This window comes from Psammomys obesus, unplaced genomic scaffold (genome assembly GCF_907164565.1).
Source record: "Psammomys obesus unplaced genomic scaffold, mPsaObe1.curated_primary_1811, whole genome shotgun sequence".
In the NCBI taxonomy this organism is placed as follows: domain Eukaryota; kingdom Metazoa; phylum Chordata; class Mammalia; order Rodentia; family Muridae; genus Psammomys; species Psammomys obesus.
This window is the reverse complement of record NW_026595981.1, coordinates 4,596,859-4,615,944: the sequence shown is the minus strand read 5'-3', so window position 1 is coordinate 4,615,944 and position 19,086 is coordinate 4,596,859. Positions and strand designations below refer to the sequence as shown.

General features: G+C 46.1%; 1 pseudogene; it reads left to right on the top strand.

Moving 5' to 3' along the window:
* Positions 1–3,529: 3,529 nt before the first annotated feature.
* Positions 3,530–13,541, top strand: LOC129685985 (E3 SUMO-protein ligase NSE2-like; annotated as a pseudogene).
* Positions 13,542–19,086: the final 5,545 nt, after the last annotated feature.

Here is a 19,086-nt window from a genome sequence, read left to right as displayed (position 1 = left end):
AGGATGGTCTCTTCATTAAATGGCTCCAGAATCGTCGATTTCCACCCACAGAAGGATGGTCTCTTCATTAAATGGTTCCAGAATCGTTGATTTCCAGATGGCATCTAATGAGTTTTGACCCCTACCTCACACCAAACACAAAACTCCAGAGGGATCGCAGGCACAGGGGTAAAAGCGAAGAAAGCTTTGTGAAGAAAACGTGTTCAGGACTGCAGAGCAGGGTACAATGGTTTAGGTAGGTCACACAGAGCATGGCCATAAAAGACAAGACTGAAACGGTGGGCCTCGTCAAAGACTTCAGCCATGGGTATTATTAAGAAAGCAAGAGCTGGACTGGGTAGCCGTGTCTGTGATCCCAGAACTCAGAAGCAAAAGGATTACCTGCAAGCTTGAAGACGGTTCTGATCTATGTGGTAAGTTCCAGATGGGCTAGACCTACATAGCAGGATCCTATCAAGAAGGAGGAGGTGGGTGGAGAGGAAGAAGGAAAAGAGGGAGGAAAGGGAGAGGAAAAAGAAGGAGAGCCATGGAGTTGGGGTGTGGCTCAGTGGTAAAGTGCTTGCTTAGCATGTTGAGGTATTACCATGAGTTCAATCCTCATCACAGGAAGAAAGGAGAAGGAAAGAAAGGGAGGGGGGGAGAGACAGACAGACAGACAGAGAATAAAGAAATTAACTGAGCTAATGGAGCCAAATCTGTAGAGACCAGTCTGGGCTACATAGCAGAACCCTGTGGAGAGAAGAAAGGAGGGAGTGGGCTGAAGAAGGACATTGCATACGAATATTTAACAACTTAACCAGCTTCTGGTGAGCGGATCCACCGTGATGTGAGCAGGGAGTAACTTCCGGATCCACCGTGATGTAAGCGGCCTCCGCCACACACTGACGCCGCCTCCACACTTCCCCATTGTGACAGACTGATACCATGAGCCAACAAAAAAAATAAAAAGCATCCAATTCTTGGGAAAGAAAATTTCACTTCAAGCCAAGTGTGGTAGTTTTACACCTTGTAATCCCAGAATTTTGGAGATTGAGGCATTAGGGTTGTTGTGAGTCTGAGGTTAGCTTGGGCGATATAATAAAATCCTGTCAGGTTATTAAAGCCCAGGCTTGGAAAAATGGAGTGGAGATCATGTCTTGAGAAAAGCACCTCTTGTTTTTGAAGGGGGTGAAGGTGGTGATGGTGGGGTTACAGGGCGATGAGTGGAAGTTCCTTGAAAGGCAAGGGCTTGCTTTTTCTCTGGCATTTTCCAGGCAACCTGTCTCCTGGAAGCTAGAGCAGCAAAGAGAAGGACTCTGGCTGGCCTTGGTTTACTTTGCATATTTAGGCTTAGCTAAGGAAAGTTGTGGCTTCCTAGTGAGGCGCCTCCCCTTTACAAATTTATTTTATTTTGTTTTGCAGTTTTTATTCTGCTCAGTTACAGTAGTGAGATGTGCTGCATCCTCAGCCAATCGTAACTACTAACTGATGCTTCTGAATGTGACAAGGATGTGAAGCAGCCGTTCTGGAGGGACATGAATCAGTTCAGCCGTTTTAAAAACTGGTAGTTCCGCCTAAGGCTGCATGTCCCTATCCATGACCAACCTCACACCCTTTCCACTCTACAGAATGAGCACATACACTCCTGCTTGGCGTTGGCACAGATCGGCACACAAGCTCTCCTTCCTCATTGAACCCAAGAAGAGGAAGAACCCAAGTGCCCTTCCCAGGGGAACAGACAACTAAAGACACAGCAAACCGCCCCTACACGTGAGACAGTGCACAGCAGAGGTCTCAGTTGCAATACCACAGCTGGCCAACCTGCAGCCTGGTGAGGGTTTGTGTATCATCTATTACTACATTTGAAAACGGAAACATACATATAATCCCCGTCCCTTCACAGACGTGTGCTGCCCCCAGCATGCAGAAAGTGGAAAAATGAACTTTAATCATGCAAAAACATGAGGGAGGGCCAGCGAGATGGCTCAGAGGTCAAGGGTAGTACCGCCGACAAGACTTAGAGCCTGAATTTACTCCCTGGAACCCTTACGGTGGAAGGAGAGAAGTAATGCCTTCGAACTGTCGTCTGACTGCCACACCTGCCCTGGGACACACACACACATGAAAAGTGTTTTTAAATTTTTGCTATGGAGGAATTTTACATACATAGTGGTGAGCAAAAGATGGCAAACAGCTTTGGAGTGTATGCCTTTCTGCTGCTCACTAGCACATTCCCATTCTTGGGAGTGCTTTCCCGCTTTTTTCAGACAGGGTCTTAGTATATAGACCTGGCTATATAGTTCTGTATACATACTTTATAGACCAGGCCAGGCTTGAACTCACAGAGCTCCACCCAGTTCTGCCTCCTGAGTGCTGGGAGTATAGGGGTGCTCCACCATGCCCAGTTAATGAGTACTTTCACTTTTAAAAAAGTTTTAAAATAATTCATTTTTTAAAGATTTGTCTTTATGTATTGTCATGTGTATGCATGTGTGTTTGTGAAGAGGTACTGCACAGAAGTGCAGGTGCCCGGGGAGGCCAGTAGAGGGCATTGGATGCCCTGGAGCTGAAGTTACTGGTGGTCCTGAGCCACCCAACTCGGGTTCTGGGAGTAGAACTCCAGCCTTCTGCAAAAGCAGCACAGACTTTCAGCCCCTTACCCTCCATTCCAGCCCTGCTTTCCCTTAATAAATAAATAGCAATAGCTTTTATTTCTAGTATATGCAAACGGCCAAACATAAGCATTCATCTTGTTTCTTCCATTTATACAATGTTCGTGGTGATGGAAGTTAAGAGGGCAGCTACTTGGAATTAATGGTTTCAGATGTATAATTATATTAAACTCCATCCGATTTATATTTGTGCATCTGTCTGCTTGCAACTTCTTCACCCAGCAGCATTTTTAAGAATTAAAAAAGATTTGTGCTATTTTGCCACTCTGTGTGCGCTTACAGGTATATGCCAGTGTGAAGGTGTGGAGGGAGGAGGACGAGCTGCCGGGTTGGTTCTTCCCTTTGACCATGTGGGTCCTGGGATCCCAACTCAGGTGGTCATCCTTGGCAGTAAGTCCCTGTACCCACTGAACCATCTCACAGCCCACAAAGGCCACTTTAGAGAAGCCCAGGTCTAAAGACAAGACAAGAGTGTGTCTCCCAGCCAACTTCCTCCTCCCACTCTTAAAAGGTGGGCAAAAGCTGGCCCTAAAGCAGAGTCTCCCGAAGGAGAAAGAGCGAAGCCCTCCTCACCCCAGTGACTGTGCCGAGTGTAACAGTAGCGGCACCATGGACAACCTTTTTCTCAACAAGGCACTCCGTGGCAGGAGTTTTCTGACCTACCCAGCACTGCATTTAATGCCACTTGACCCCATCAGCCTGCTCCAACTGATGATGCCAATGACAAACTTCCAATATGTTCAGCTTCAAACATAAATCTCTTGGGAGCTTACTAGCAATTCCCCCAGGCCTACCAGGGTTTTTTCCTTTCTCTTAAAATGTTTATGTTTACTATCTATTTTCGTATGTGTGCACGGATGCGCACATGTCATGCGCACATGGAGAACACGTCAGGGAACAGCTTGCCGGAGTGGATTCTCCTGCCATACGGGCACCAGGGATCCCCGGTCTCCGGTGCTCACGCTTGGTAGCAATGCCTTTATCCTGGGAGCCGTCTCCTGGGCTCCGGTCAGCTTCTTTTGCTTTCAAGATCAGAGGGTGGGGGAGGCAGAGAACCTCATCACTGACAAGTCCTATGGGTGGTTCTGACAGGTACACTTGGAGGAAGACACTGTGGCAGAGGATTTGAGAAAGGCAGGGGGTAGCAGGAAGGTGAGGTAGACTCCGTAAAGCTGGGCCACGGGCAAGCTATGGAAACGCCACTGAGCAAAGTTTGAGTGAGGCCACTGTTTCTGATGAGCAGACTATGTGGCCGCCACTCCTGGAGCATGACGGCGTCTGAGCCTAGCTTTCACAGTGACATGAGTGGGCTATCCAGGAGACCCTGTCACATCCAAATCTGGCCACCAGTCAGGAGAATGAAAGTTGCAGGTTCAGCCTTTTCTAGCACATCTTCCTGTTTTCATCATGTGGCTCAGGTTCAAAACTGCCCTGTCCAGCTCAGGTGTATGTATGGGTGGGTGTACACATGGGTACAGGTGGGCAGGGCCAGGCCGAATGATGGGATGCACCGCCAGAAGAGGCTGGATGACACGAATCACAGCAAATAAACCGTTCGAGTCCTCGGCTAGTGCTGACAAAGAATAGCAGGATAGGACGTCCCCCAAAGGGGACTTTTGAGGTTAGACGTGAGCTGGGGTGTAGCTCCTTTGATAGGATGCTTGCTTAGCGTGCAGGAACCCCTGGGCTCGTCCCTGGCACAGCATAAACTCAGCACACCACAGCTTGTGGTGAGGCAAGCCTATAATTCCAACACTCAAGAAACAGAGGCAGGGTGGTCAGGAGTTCAAGGTTATCCTCAGCTCCATAGTGAGTTTCAGGTCAGCAGTGTCTGCATGAGATTCTGCCTTTAAAAAATGCATCGTAGTCACAGGATTTGCACAAGTGGAGAGATACGTGACGCATCTGTACGCTGTGTGCCCTTTTCAGTTGTTGTTAAGCAAATGTGCTCTTGATGTGGTGTCCTGACTGGCTTTGAACTCATAGTTCTCTTGCCTCGGCCTCCAAGCAGCACTCTATGACCTTATGCATCCGGAATGCATAACCGAACACTTGACTGGCTCAGTGAGGGAAGCTGGATAGGAGAGAGAATCATACAGGTTTTTGGTTTTGGATTTTTCGAGACAGGGTTTCTCTGAGTAGCCTTGGCTGTCCTGGACTTTCTTTGTAGGCCATGTTGGCCTTGAACGCACAGAGATCCACATGCCTCTGCCTTCCTGAGTGCTGGGATTACAGGTGTGAGCCACCGTGCCTGGCTTCAGTACTGTTTGATACATTTTCCAGGCATAAATTTTATCTATTAGAACCTTAAAGGTTAAGAAGAAAGTATAAGGGAAAGGGAAGGAAAGGTCTGACAGAGCATCCCTGGGAGGGGCTGCTGTAGAGAGCAAGTTTGGCTCAGAGTAGGCATAAGCCCAGACCTGGAGGATGGGGAGCAGGAAAGGGGGTGTTAGCCACAGTGGTGCCAAGTGCCGTGTGGGCTTCCTCCTCACCCACTTCATCCACAGTCTGTGGTAGGAACAAGTTGTCTTAAAGTCAAGCCACACCCAGGGTGGGAAAGCCATGCTGTGCCAATGTGGAATTTCCATGCCCCTCCAGCACAGCCCAAGTGCTCAAAGATCATTGCCTTTGGGCTAAAGTAGCCAAGGCTGAAGCAAATGGGTGGAAGGTTGAGCCATCCTCCCAGGCATCCTGGTAACTGAAGAACACAGAGAACAAGGAACCAGGATGGGGCAATCAGATAAGGTCTAGCCTTTAGACTGGGCCCTCCGAATTTAAACCCTGGCTTATCCATGCAAGGACCACGGTGCTCTGGAGGTGGCTGGGAGCACCGTCGCATGCAATGACAGAATCCACCACCCAGGGGTACAGAGAATATTGACAGACGAGGGGTAAGCCCCTGTGTCCATCACACAGCAGCTGTTTGCTATTAAGGTCTTGTAGCTTACTTGAATTCTAATAATACCCTGTGGGAAGGTTACTTTGATACACCAAGGCCTAGATAAATAGTCTGTTACAGCCAGACAATGGAGTCTCTGATTCAAGCCTAGAGGTTGATTTGTTATTTCAGTCAGAATTTTCCAAATTCTGTTCCAAGAAACACGTATTTTTCCCACCAAACTTTGCCTAATTGCTCCTCTCAAAGATGAGTTTGTGACCAATGAGTTCTTTTTTATACAGTCCAAGTTCAAATCTACCCTACCCAGCTCAGCTGTGTGTATCAGTACATGTGCACATAGGTGCCTGAGCTGGGTCCAGGGGGTTTAAGTGAAATTAGACAGATTATTTACTACAGGACTCAGCAAAACCTTTTCTTAACAATTATTTTTATTTTATATGTGCAAGTATTTTGTTTGCATGTTTGTAAGTGGACCATATGCATGCCTGGTACCTGAAGAATTCAGAAGACAGAATTCCCCGAAGCTGGAGTTACAGACAGGTGTGAGCTGACGTGTGGGTGCATTGAACTGAATCTGGGTCCTCCAGAAGAGCAGCCAGTGCTCTTAACTGTTGAGCCATTTTCTAGCTCCCTAGAGGAACCTTTAAAATGCTGGTGTTTGGAGCTGGAGAGAAGGTTCAAAGGTTAAGATCACTTGCAGAAGACCAGGTTCTGTTCCCAGCACCCACAAGGTGATTCATAACTACTCTTAACTCAAGTTCCAGGGGATCGAATGCCCTTTTCTGACTCCTTGGGCACTAGGCATTGTGCAGAGACATATATACAGGCAAAACACTCATGCGCATAAAATTAAAACAAATAAATCTAAAAAAAAAGTCCAGACTGACAGGTCCGTGACTCAAACCACGTGACAAAAATTTCCTTTTTACGGACTATTATTAACACAGCTGGAGGGATATTGGGGTGCACGGCCAAGGATCTGGAGGTGCAAGGTCATCCTGTGGGAGGACAGCCGTGATGAGAAGAATGCAGAACTGGTCAACATCCATGTCCAGGCAGGTCTTCATCGAAGAGGGTATCTTCAGACTGGAGGGTGTGGTACTCTCCGAGGCAGGGAGTTAAGAAGGTTGTGGAAAGAATGTGGGCTCAGGCAAAAGCAGGCTCTGACTTCAGACCCTGGATGCCCCAGAGAGAGACGGTCAAATGCTCACTCAGAACCACAGTTTCCTTCGTAACTAGCATCTGCTTCATTTGGTTGGCTGGTGATACACAGTGTCAGTGGCCTGTTGCATAAACTCTTCCTAGGGAGACTCACCCCAGATAGGGCATCAATGACAAGAAAAAGTAAGGGTTGCACCAAAGTCCAACACGAGAAATCAGTAAGTCTATTGGTCTTACTTACAGAGCGGAGGCGAGGGACTGCTTACAGGGGCATGGGCAAACCCCCCAAAGCAACCACAAAAAAAAAAAAAAAAAAAAAAAAACCTCGCCCCAGCATGGATGAATTCCCCATAGCTACTTAGAAGGTGTCCCAGTTTCATTTATGTCGCTGTGATAAGATACTATGACAAAGAGCAACATCAAGGAGAAAGGAGTTTATTTCACTTACAATGACAGGTTCCAGGCCATCATTGTGGGGATGTTAAGGCAGGAACTTCCGACAGCTGGTTCCATCACATCCATGGTCAAGAGCAGAAAGAATGGATTCCTGCTTGCTTGCTTGCTCGCTTGCTCGCTTGTACTCAGCTCAGGTTTTCACTCTTAAACAGTCCAAGACCCTCTGCCTAGGGATGGGTAGGATGCCTCCCACAGTGGGCTGGGTCTTTCCACATCTATTAGTTAAGATAATCCCTCACAGACTTGCCCTCAGGGCAGCTCAGTTAGAAATCCCTTATTGAGACTCTCTTTTCAGGTGACAGTAAAGTCAACCAGCCCAGATGGAACCCATTTCCTCTTCAGTTACCCTTCCACACTTGCCAAGACCATGTGCAGCTACAACAGCATTCTATACAAGTTGGGGTGGAAGGGGGCATAGGTGGGAGTGGCTAAGTCTTGATTGAGGGGCTCATTTGATCCTCCCTGTTCCCTCCTTCTTCGAGGGACATCAACAAGCTGGTCCTGGCTGATGAAGGTAGCAATCACTGTCACGCTCAGAAGAGGGAGTTCCACCACAGGCTCTGAAGTGCCTGTCACCTTGTAGCTTCCTTTCCTAATCAGGTTTGGTGTCTCCAACTGCAGATAGCAGATGACCACTATTAACCTGGATGGAGAGAGGAGGGGAAGGACAGTCGCTGAGGTAAGCAAACATTCAGCAGTGGGAATCTTCACACCGAGGGCTTAATGGCTGGAAACCTTCTAGATGGATCCTGACTGAAGGCTGTCCAAATGCCTCAACCTGTAGCCACCACGACAGACTTGCCAAGGAGTCATCGACAGACTGGTCTTTTTCCTTTTCTGAGAGAAATCGACATGGACCACAGATGCTTGGGCTGGGTAAACAGACACCCCTGCAGCCATCAGAATGTCCATACGCCTGCAGAAGCCCAGTCCAAATACCTGCCTACTAACGGAAATTACTAGAAACAAAGCCCGCCAGCGCTCTTTGGGTAGTAGAGATATTTTTAAAAAACTGGACCAAAGAATCATTGTCTGGGACTTGGGCAAGAAAGAAAAAAGCTTGAGAAGAGCTACAAGGCTGTCATGTGACTAGGTAGGTCTGAAGATACCTTTAAGGGGTATGCTATAAGTGATCGGAGGATCGGGCCAGCTCAGAGTTTGGAATCTCCCTGTAAAGCACAACTTCTTGTCATTAAAATGCATCTCTGCTACCGGGATGGGAGAGATGGCTCAGAGCATAAGGTGACCTACTGCTCTTGTACAGGATCTGAGTTCAGGTCCCAGCACCCACAAGTCAGTTCATAACCTCCTGGAACTCTTAATTCCAAGGGAATCCAACAACCTCTTCTGAGCCTTATGGTGTACATACATACACTCAGACATGAGCATGAGCACACACACACACACACACACACACAAAGTAAAATTTTAAAAAAAATGCATCTGCTTGGAAGAGCAGCCAGTGCTCTTAACTGCTGGGCTATTTCTCCAGCTTGGTTTCTGGATTTCTTAAAACTTTGTTAAATTGGTAAGATACAGCATATTGCTGAATACAGTAATAATGCTTTCTTTTTCTTTGTCTGATGGATATTTTGGGTTTTAGAGATATTTTGTTGGTATATTTTCTTATACTATCAATGGAACATTTATTGCTAACATCCACCTTAGTGGTATGAGATACTTTCTTCTGAATTTGAGAACAAAATTAAAATATTTGCTATCTCTACTTTGCTATTTAACATTTCATCCAATTTGCTAGCCAATGCAATAACTCAAGAAAAAGAAATAAAGAAATAAAAAGAAGGCAAAAATGTAATTTTTTTTCCTTTTGCAGATGGCACAAACACATATGTATATTAGGAAAGCAAAGGAATCCAGTGCTGAAATCAGTAAGTGGGTTTACCAAAAATCACTAGCTATAAGCGCAATACAAAAAAGTTCCATATAACTAACAATATTTGAAAATATGTTTTGAATACTGCTTATTAGTCGTGGTATGTGTGTGTGTGCGTATGTGTGTGTGTGTGTGTGTGTGTGTCTGTGTGTAAGATATCAAATATGATAAAATGCTAACATTTAGGGAGTCTGGGAGTATCAGTTTTCCAACAGAAAATTAATTACCACAGAGAAACAACTTGGGGGGATGAAAGATTTGTTTCAGCTCATGGCTTCTGAGGTTTCACAGTGAACCTGCTTCGTTCTTTCTGGGCCATGATGATACAGAACATAATGTAAAATGGCACATTGACACAAAATTGCTCACCTCATGATGGCCAGGAAGCAGAAAGAGAGAGACACAAAGGGGCCAGAGACAAGCTGGCCTTCAAGTCATGACCTCAGTGACCTCCAATAATGCCATCAAATTATGGATCTGCCTATAGATGAATCCATTAGTGATAGTGGAACCCTCATCGCCATGTCACTCCTCAACAGTTCCCTCTACTGGCTGAGGACCAAGTCTTCAACACATGTGCCTTTTGGGTGATACCTCATGTCTAAATCATGACACTGAATGATGAAGACACGGCTCAGTGGGTGAGTGTACATCATGCAAGCATGAAAATCTAACTTTCATTCGAGGCCAGCCTGCTTTACAGAGCGAGTTCCAGGACAGCCTGGGCTGTCTCAAAAAAGCAAAATAAAACAAGAATCTGACTCTCATACCCCAGCACCCACATAAAACTCAGGCAGGGTAGTGTGTGCCTGTATTCTCAGTGCTGAGGAGACAGAGAAAAGTGGATCCCCAGAGACTGGTGGCCAGTCTAGCCAAATCAGTGACCTCCGAGTACAGTGAGAGACCTAGTCTTGGTGGAGAATGATTTTAGCTTATGTCATCCCATAGGTGGGCTGTTTGGGGACTCAGGTTTCAAGAACTCAGAGAACACAGAATTTGAGATGCATTTTGCTTCTTAACGTTCAGCAGCATCTGGGTAGGAGTGAGCACGTCAGCCCTGCATGGCCTTGAGGCCATCTGAACCAGATAAAGACATGCTGACCAAAATAGTACATCTCCTGAGTCCCCTTCCTGCTACCGTTCTGGTACCCTTTGACCCTGTTAACTACCATAGTTCAGAGAGCCTCCTTTCCTGGAGTTTGACACAAGATGAGTCACTGAAGACAATTTTTAAAATTTTTGCCCTACCAGATACCCATTTATCTCTTCAGATTACCTAATTGGAAAAGGGTTTGACCAAACAAGGTTTTGTGACTTGCCGGCCAGATTTCCCTTGCAGCCAAGAGAGCCACGTCCAGACAACCAGCCACGCAGGTAACCCTGCCTTCATCTCCCTGATTGCTTAGCAGTCTCGTCCTCTTCAGCATTTCTCATTCATGAGAACATGGGGATTAAAGGTGTTGCTCAGAGGCACAGTGACAGACCCGAGACTCTGGGATCTCAAACAGAAAGGAGAGACTAGAAACACCTAGGACCCTGGAGTGGACCCACCATCCCTCTCTTCCTTCCTGACTGCATCTGGGAATACAAGCCTTCCGGTTCCATCTATCGCCAAAGCCTAAGGACCCCTGCTGGGTCATTTCTATTCTCACTTATCTGCAGACCTGAAAAGCCAAGAAAAAATAAGCCCTTGTCCTGTTTCTAACTTTATGACTTTAAATAGTCAATTAGCCACTCTCTTCCCGGCTCCATCATTATGGGAAAAACAACAACAGCAATAAAAAAAAAAAACAAAAAAACAACGCTTACTGTTCCTTCTACACATCTGAGTTTCCAACGAGTGCTTTTAAGAAAGTAAATGACACGACTGTAGGAAGGAATGTGATGCTGAGTGAATTGTAAGCCAGACACAAAGGGGACCAACATTCACTTCTATGGGATCTCTAGAACACCCAAGTTCCCAGAGACAACTAACTAAAATCATAAATGAAAATCAAGACACAACTAATAATTTTACACAGAGAAAAATGATTACTAGTGAGCACCATCAAAAAAAAAAAAAAAAAAAAAAAAAGGACAGACTCCTAGAAAACACTCCCACCGGAGACCAAAGCACAAAGATACAGAAAATCTGCTAGACCTGTACAGGTGAAAGAGGAGAAAGAACCAATAATCAAGTAATTCCTTGGGCTGGGGAGGAGGCTCAGTCAGTAAGGTGTTAGCTGTACAAGCTTCAGAGCCTGAATTTGGTCCCCAGAATCCATGTTAGGAGCTGGGTATTGTGGTGCACACTTGTCATCCCAGAACTGGAGAGGCAGACAAGAGGATTTCTGATGATGGCGGGGTAGCCAGCCTAGCCACTTGTGAGCTCTAGGCCAACGAGAGACTGTTTCAAAAACAAGGTGGATGGCTGCTGAAGAACACCACCAGAGGCTGGCCTATAGCTACACACACACACACACACTGTAAAAAAAAAAAAAATCCATTTCCAGGACCCCTCCCTGCTGCTTTTCCTGTGACTCTACTTCTTAATAAAACCCAGCCTTCCTGCCCTTCAACTCTTGTTCAGTGAAGGTGTCTGTTCACGGTAACATGGTTGCATACTTAGAAAACCACATCAAAGGTTGCATACAAAAGTGTTAAAGCTACCCAGGGAATTCTGCAGAGTTCTAGGATACATGGTAACACACAAATACCAATTATATTTCTAAATCTAACAAGAAACAATATGAAAAAAAAAAAACACTTTCACTTAAAAATCAATAGCACCAAACAAACAAACAAACAAATAAATGCCAAGCTGAGAATGTAGCTCAGCGATGGAGGGTTTTGAGTCCCAGCTCAGCAAAAAGAAAAAAAAAGAATGAAATACTTTTAGAAATTGATTTAAGCAAAGAAGTAAAAGATGTCAATATTGAAAACCCCCATAAAGAATGCACTAACAAATGGGAAAACATTTTATGTTCATGGGTTGAAAGGCTTAAAATCATTACAAGTGACCTGGAGGTTCAATTCCTATCAAAACCTACAAACACTGCTCTTCTCATACATTTAAAGAGCTATACTAAAATTGATGCGGAAGAAGGCCTGGTGGTGCACGCCTGTAATCCCAGCACTTGGAAGGCTGAGACAGGAAGATCACCACAACTTTGAGGTCAGCCTGGCCAATGTGGTGCGTTCCAAGCCAGCCAGGACCACAGATCGAAGAGCCATCTTAAAAAGAAAAAGGAAAAATCACAAAAACATACAGAACTTGAATAGCCTGAATGATCTTGACAGAGAAGAACGAGGCTAGAGAGAGAGTTCAGTGCTTAAGAGAACCCGCTGCTCTTGCAGAGTTCTGGAGATCAGTTCCCAGCACCCATGAGGGGCAGCTCCCAACCATACACTCATTCATCCTTAACCGCAGCTCCTGAGGATCCGATGCCTCCGACCTCTGCAGGCCTGTGCAATCCCGTGCACCTATCACACTCATTCATATACGCATACAAATACCTTAAAACAGTAGAAGTCTTTCTAAGAACAAAGCAGAGGGCCCACAGAATCTCCCACCACTTTATAACCTTGGGCAAGTCCCCAAATTTCTCCATTCCCAGGTTTCTTCATCTACAGGCAAGGACTTTGTCACCCAGCTCACCTACATCACCTTTAAGCATCAAATGAGTAAGTTACAGAAGTGTTTAGGGAGAGGCTGGGACATAGTACCAGACAAGGAAAGATGCTTGGAGGGCCGGGGCACACACACGCTGAGCAAGCATCCTATCACTGAGCTACATCCTCCCTTCATCATTACTAAAATTTTTACTGGTGCTTCTTGGACCCCTGGGAACCTAGAGAGTGTCTACACGTGCGGCAACGCATTATGATAAAAATAATCTCTTACATTTTAAGGGACTGGAACTTGGCTGGATCTCACAGCCACTGTTAATAGTACACCCTGCGGTCTTGTAAGATTTAAGATTACCATCCCATGCTTTACTCAGCCTGCTTGTGTCTGTCCCATCTACCATAAATCATGGTAAAGAAGAATGTCCAGAAAAGGTAGCAGAATTAAAATACTAGTGGAGAAAAAGGTTTGGCTTTCCGGGATAAGCATTTGATGCTGCCTTTAAGGACAATGGAAAGTGTGTGCAGTTTAAGCTACAGCTGAGGGAACCGAAGAGGCAATACAGTATGCGTGCAGACAGAGGGAATTATGGGACAGAGGAGTTGATAAAGATATGATTTTGACCCAGACCCAGACCAGTTTCATCTGCCATATAACACAGCTGCAAAGGAAGACACCAGTGAAAGACAGTGTGCGGCCTATGAAGACGAAGCCATTGTTGACCTGATTGAATCCAAACACAAGCGGAAGAAGGCTGGTTGCCAAGAGTCGGCTGTGCCCACAGTCATGGGAATGCGGGATCTCGTTCCGGATGAAGACCTGAGAAGGGCATCCCAGCACCACAACAAGAAGGAAAAATGCCACCATGAGTAGGAACAAGCCACATGCCCACAGCACTGCCAGCAGCCTGCTCCAGCCCAGCCACCCGAGAGCGAGGTTAGAAAGCAGTAGCGGCTGGCTGAGCTCTCCATGGCTGGGGTAACACTTGACGGCTAATTGTCATTTAAAGCATTTTTAAGTTACACAATAAAAACAGAAGTACATTATATTCCTTATTTTCAAGTGCTCTGAAATTTTAAATAAAACTGATAATGCTCACTAAAAAAAAAAAAAAAAAGATTTCTGTAACGCATCCCCCATTCCTTCCCCATGTCATGCTTCTGGTGCTGTTCCATGAAAGAGAGAGCAAAGCCCTTTGTTATGGAAAGGCGCGCATGGACACACTCACACAGACCGACACAGAGGGGCAGGGACAGATTTACAAGACAGCCTCCAGATTTGGACAGACAGACAGACAGAGGTGTGCAGGGAGTACAAAGTAGAGAATTCAAATACAGGCTCACTGCTGGTTAAATGGCATATTTATGACACCAAGAGGGAGCCCTCTGCTTTCTTCCCTTAATTAGAGACCCTCGTGCTTTATTGGTGACTTGGAGCTTATTTTAAACGCATTTAATCCATGCATGCATGGGAGTCCATCTCCCTGTAAGTGGCTCGGGTAAGTGATGCCTGTTTCCGAGAAGCGTCCTTTTGCTAAGAGAAGTCAAGAGTCCAGAAGGGAAATGAGCCAGAAAGGTGAATCACAAGGGAAAGCCCAGAACTCCATGGGCCGTCACAGGATGGCCAGGCTCCATAAACTAAATGGGGGAATTGGGGATCTTTTTCCTATCATTTGACTTGAGGTCGACAGTAAGGGCAGAGCCCCTGCCCCCACCTCTAAAGCCAACTCATGCCCTCCTATTGACTGTAGGGCTGCCCGGCTGTCTTGGTAGAAGACATCATTCCTCGCCCCAACCTTTCACTCAGTTCCCTAAGAAGAAATCTGTGCCCATAGAAGACCTACTACTGTAAAGAATCCATCACGAATGGGCAAGGCGTGAGGGTGCATGCTCGTAATTCCAGTACTCTGGAGGCAAGGGCAGAGCATCGGTACAATTTCAAGGCCAACCTAGTCTACAGAATGAATTCCAGGGCAGCTGGGGCTACATGGTAAAACTTTGTCTCCAGTAAATAAATAGATATCTAGATAAATAAGGAAGTAAAACTCAGGGATGGGGAAATGGATCTGGAGAGATGGATCACTGTATACATTCATCATAAATAAATATATAAATGTAATTACAGCTTTTAAGTTTTTAGACAAGGCCTCACTGGGTAGCTCTGGATAGCTTGGACCTCACTCTGTAGACCAGGCTGACCTCAAACTCACAGGGATCTACCTCTGCCTTTCCAGTGCTGGGATTAAAGATGTGCAGCACCACCCACTGGCTTGTGTGTGTGTGTGTGTGTGTGTGTGTGCACGCGTGCGTGTGCATGTCTGTATTAATATATACTACATGTGTGTAGGTGCCCGCAGAAGGCAGAAAAAGATGCTGGCTCCTTTGCAGCAGGAGTTCCAGGCAGTTGTGAATCACTCAACATGAGTATTAGAAATTGAACTTGGGTTCTCTTTCTGTGAAAGAGCAGCAAGTATTCTTAATTACTAAGCCCTTTCCCCAATACATTTTAATTTTTTTTTAATTTGAAAAGAAGACTAGGAGATCAAATTAGCCACATCAATCTGGTTATATGGATATGCAGTGATATCTCAAGTTATTCATTAGTACTCATATTTTATTTATTTTGTTTTGTTTTGGAGACAGTGTTTTTCTTTGTAGCCTTGGATGTCCTGGAACTCATTCTCTAGACCAGGCTGGCCCTGAACTTAGAGATCCGCCTGCCTCTGCCTCCTGAGAACACTGGGATTACAGGCCTGTGCCACCACCCAGTACTCGTGGTTTTTGTTATTGTTGTTGTTTTTGTTTTAATGTGTATGTGTGGGCAACATACATACGCAGTGTCAGAGGAGTTCAGAAGAGGGCACTGAATCCCCTGGAATTGGAACTACAAGTGCTTGCAAGGCACCATGTGAGAGCTGAAAACCAAAGCCTGGTTTAATCGCTGAGCCATCTCTCCAGCAGCTAGTTCAAAAGAGATGGCCGAGTGAAGCTATAAACAAAACTCTCTGCCCAGTATTAAAGGAGGAGGAAGAAGGGGGACGAGGAGAGGCCAGGGGCAAAAGATGTGATGTCTGTTTTTAATTCTATGCCCCTCCTTTGTGCGCTTCAGCGGTTGTTAATCCAAAGAGAATGGAGGCCCCCCCAACCCCCCGGCAAATGCCCTGCAGGACTGATAGAAGGGTTGATACGGTGCTGAGCCTTTGCATAGGCAATCACTGCACAGACATTCCCAGCCGGTTCCAAAAGAACCAGGAAGAAAGACAAGAAAATAAGGGGACTGAATCCCAGCCAAAGTGTCCCAGAACAACTGTCTTTGAATACAAAATCAAACATTGCAGCAGGGCCAGCTTCTGTGCTGGGCTCAGAATGGAAAGAAAGCCTCGGGGCCGGATGTTTGTCTCTGACCAGGGATGACTCTTGCTAGAGATGTCAGGCCTGGCTGCTTTCCACCACCCAGCAGGACTACGCTGTGGAAATGCCAGAATAAGTGACTGGGAATTCCTTCCAGCTGGGCGGTACAGTCAATGCTCGGATTTGTGTCCACCTTGAAGGATTGCTTGTTTCGCTTTCTCTTTTGACAGCATCACACAGGGGTAAGTACAGTATTATGCAAGCTGTGGCAGAAAGAAGCCCTGGGGAGTTCTGGGTACCTTGTGTTACCTTCTCCCATTGCGAGTCTAAAGCCCCTCTTTCTGGAGGTCAAGTTGAGGTGAGCAAGCGCCTCCAAACTGTTGTTTAAAGTATCTGAGGCAGGACTTTAGGCATGGTGCCAGCCATCTGTTAAAAGTGATGCTCTTGATGGAGGGAACACCACAGACTCATGCTTCCTCAGTAAGGCTCAAATCAAAGCACAGCTGAACAGGCCTCTGGGCAAGATAGCCCACAGGAGAACCTGTGAGGTCACCCACCCCATGGCTGGGCCCGTACTCCCAATTCTGGCAGACTCCAGCTGCTCAGGTGCAGGCCACACAAGTCAGAAGGACAGAGAGCCCCTGCTGTACCAAGGACCAAGCAAGTTGCCAGAAGCCAAACTCCCAACCTAGTGGTTAGTAGTTCAGAGGTCAAGCTGGCCACCAGAAACCCAGGCCGCAAAGCCCGAAGACCAAGGAGGAAACAGACCAAATAACAAAACACCCACCCAACAAAGACAAACTCAGATATCAGCACCTAGACCTGAAATCACCCCAAAACCAGATGCCTAAACACCAGTGTAAGAACACAATTAATGACAGCCAGGGCGGTATGGCACCACCAGAGCCCAGCTGTCCTACCACAGCGAGACCTGAATTTTCCAACCCAGGTGAAGCACAAGAAAATGACATTAACACCAACTTTATGAAGATGAGAGAAGTCTGTGAAGAAGAAACAAACAAACAAACAAATCCCTTAAAGAGATCAAAGAAAAGACAAACAAAAATACTGAAGAACCTGTGGGGTCTGATGTCCTGGTAGCAGGCTGGGTGCTGGCTTGCTCTTCCCACTGGACGTGCTCCTGAAAGAGTATGTGGCCCTCATTTCTGTTCTTGCCTTGAGTGCCAAGAAGCCCAGAATCAAATCCACCCCCACCCCCATACACACACACTACCCCCCCACCCACAAGATCTCGCTATGTGGCTTGGCTGACCTCAATCTTGAGGACTAGGAGACGGTTCATCAGTTAAAATGCTTACTTCCCAAGCAAGGAGACAAGAGACTGGATCCCAGTGCTTGCCCGCAGGTGTGGTGACCCACTTGTAATTCTGACTGTGGAAGGCCAGTGACAGCGGGTTCCCAGAGCAAGCTGAGTGCTAGTGAGATGAGCCACAGAAAGCCCTGGGTTTGAGAGACTCCTCCTCAAAGACTAAGATGGAAGCCCTCCTTCCTCAATTTCATGCACGAGCAACGGTTTAATGGGAACTTGGCAACACCCTCCTCTCTAAAACTGTCTCTCTTTTGACTACTGCCTTTCTTTCTACATTTTTTTTTTCCTTTTAAGATCTGTTTATAATGTATATAGTGTTTTGTCTGCATGTGTGACTGCAGGCCAGAAAAGGGCACCAGATCACATTATAGATTGTTGTGAGCCACCATGTGGTTGCTGGGAATTGAACTCAGGACCTCTGGAAGAGCAACCAGTGTTCTTAATCTCTGAGCCATCTCTCCATCCCCTACAGCTTTTTTCTTAACCTCTGGAAACAGAGTTCCATGTAGCCCAGGCTGTCCTCTCTATGTTTCTGAGGATGGCCTTGATCCTTATTTCTTCCCATTTTCACTTCCTTAGCTGTAATCACAGGTGTGTGCCACCATGTCCAGTTTATTGGTATCAGTGGACACCTGTACCAATGAGGGAATGAGGGAAAATCCTGGAAACAGAATTTTTGCCATAGTAGCATCGCCAAACTTTTACATCACTTAGTGACTTACTAATCCTGCTCCTTTCTTTACCATCTGTATTGCGAACAATTCTTTTAAAATTCGTGTGTGTGTGTGTGTGTGTGTGTGTGTGTGTGTGTGTGTGTGTGTGTTCTAGAGGCCAACCTAAGCTGTTCCTTAGGTGTCCGTCTTGTTGGTTTTTCTTGTTGGTTTTTGTTTTGTTTGAGGTTCTCATTATCCCAGAGCTTGTCAAGTGGGCCTAGGTAGCCTGTGATTCCCAGAGACCTTCCCATCTCTGCCTCCCAGAGCTGGGCCTATCCGCATGCTCCACCATGCCTGTGTCTGAATATGGTTTCTGGGGGTCACACTGGCATGGCAAATACGTTATAGACTAGGATCTCTTCTCACACATTTTTTTTTTCTTTCACCCTGTTAATAGTTGTGAGCCATGGACAATGTTTTAGGGAAGGCTGTGGGCTCTTTTGTTACTAATCCTATTCTGAGTCATTTCTTTTTGTCTCTCCATGACTGCTGAGTGAAATACTGACAGAGGGTGAACCACAGTGATGAAGACTTCCCCCACATGAGCTATGTGAGGCCCTGGCTTCAACCTCTAGCACTGGGAGAAACTTGGTAGAGTCAAAAAGTAAGGTTGGACTGAAAAAGAGCCACAGCCATATCTTAGCTCTTAGGTCTCAAACCTTGAACAAATGGTTAACCGGGGTGTCTATTTAACATATTAAAGCAGACTCTGGCTGCCAGTCTCCCTCCCCTACTCACTAGCACCTGTTATAGAATCATCCTGGTTGGCTTCCCCAACCCCTACCCTAAACTCTCCAGCTCAGAGACTGAGCTGGGCTGCCCTTCCCTTAGCCTCTGATCCCTCCATAACCTCGGTCATTTTGGTTTCTCAGTCTTTTCATCTCTTGGCCTCTTGGTCTCCCGGTCTCCTCTCCTGCCCTCTCTGCTTTATCTTGCTCTCTCTTTCGTACTTTCTTCTTCTTCTTCTTCTTCTTCTTCTTCTTCTTCTTCTTCTTCTTCTTCTTCTTCTTCTTCTTCTTCTTCTT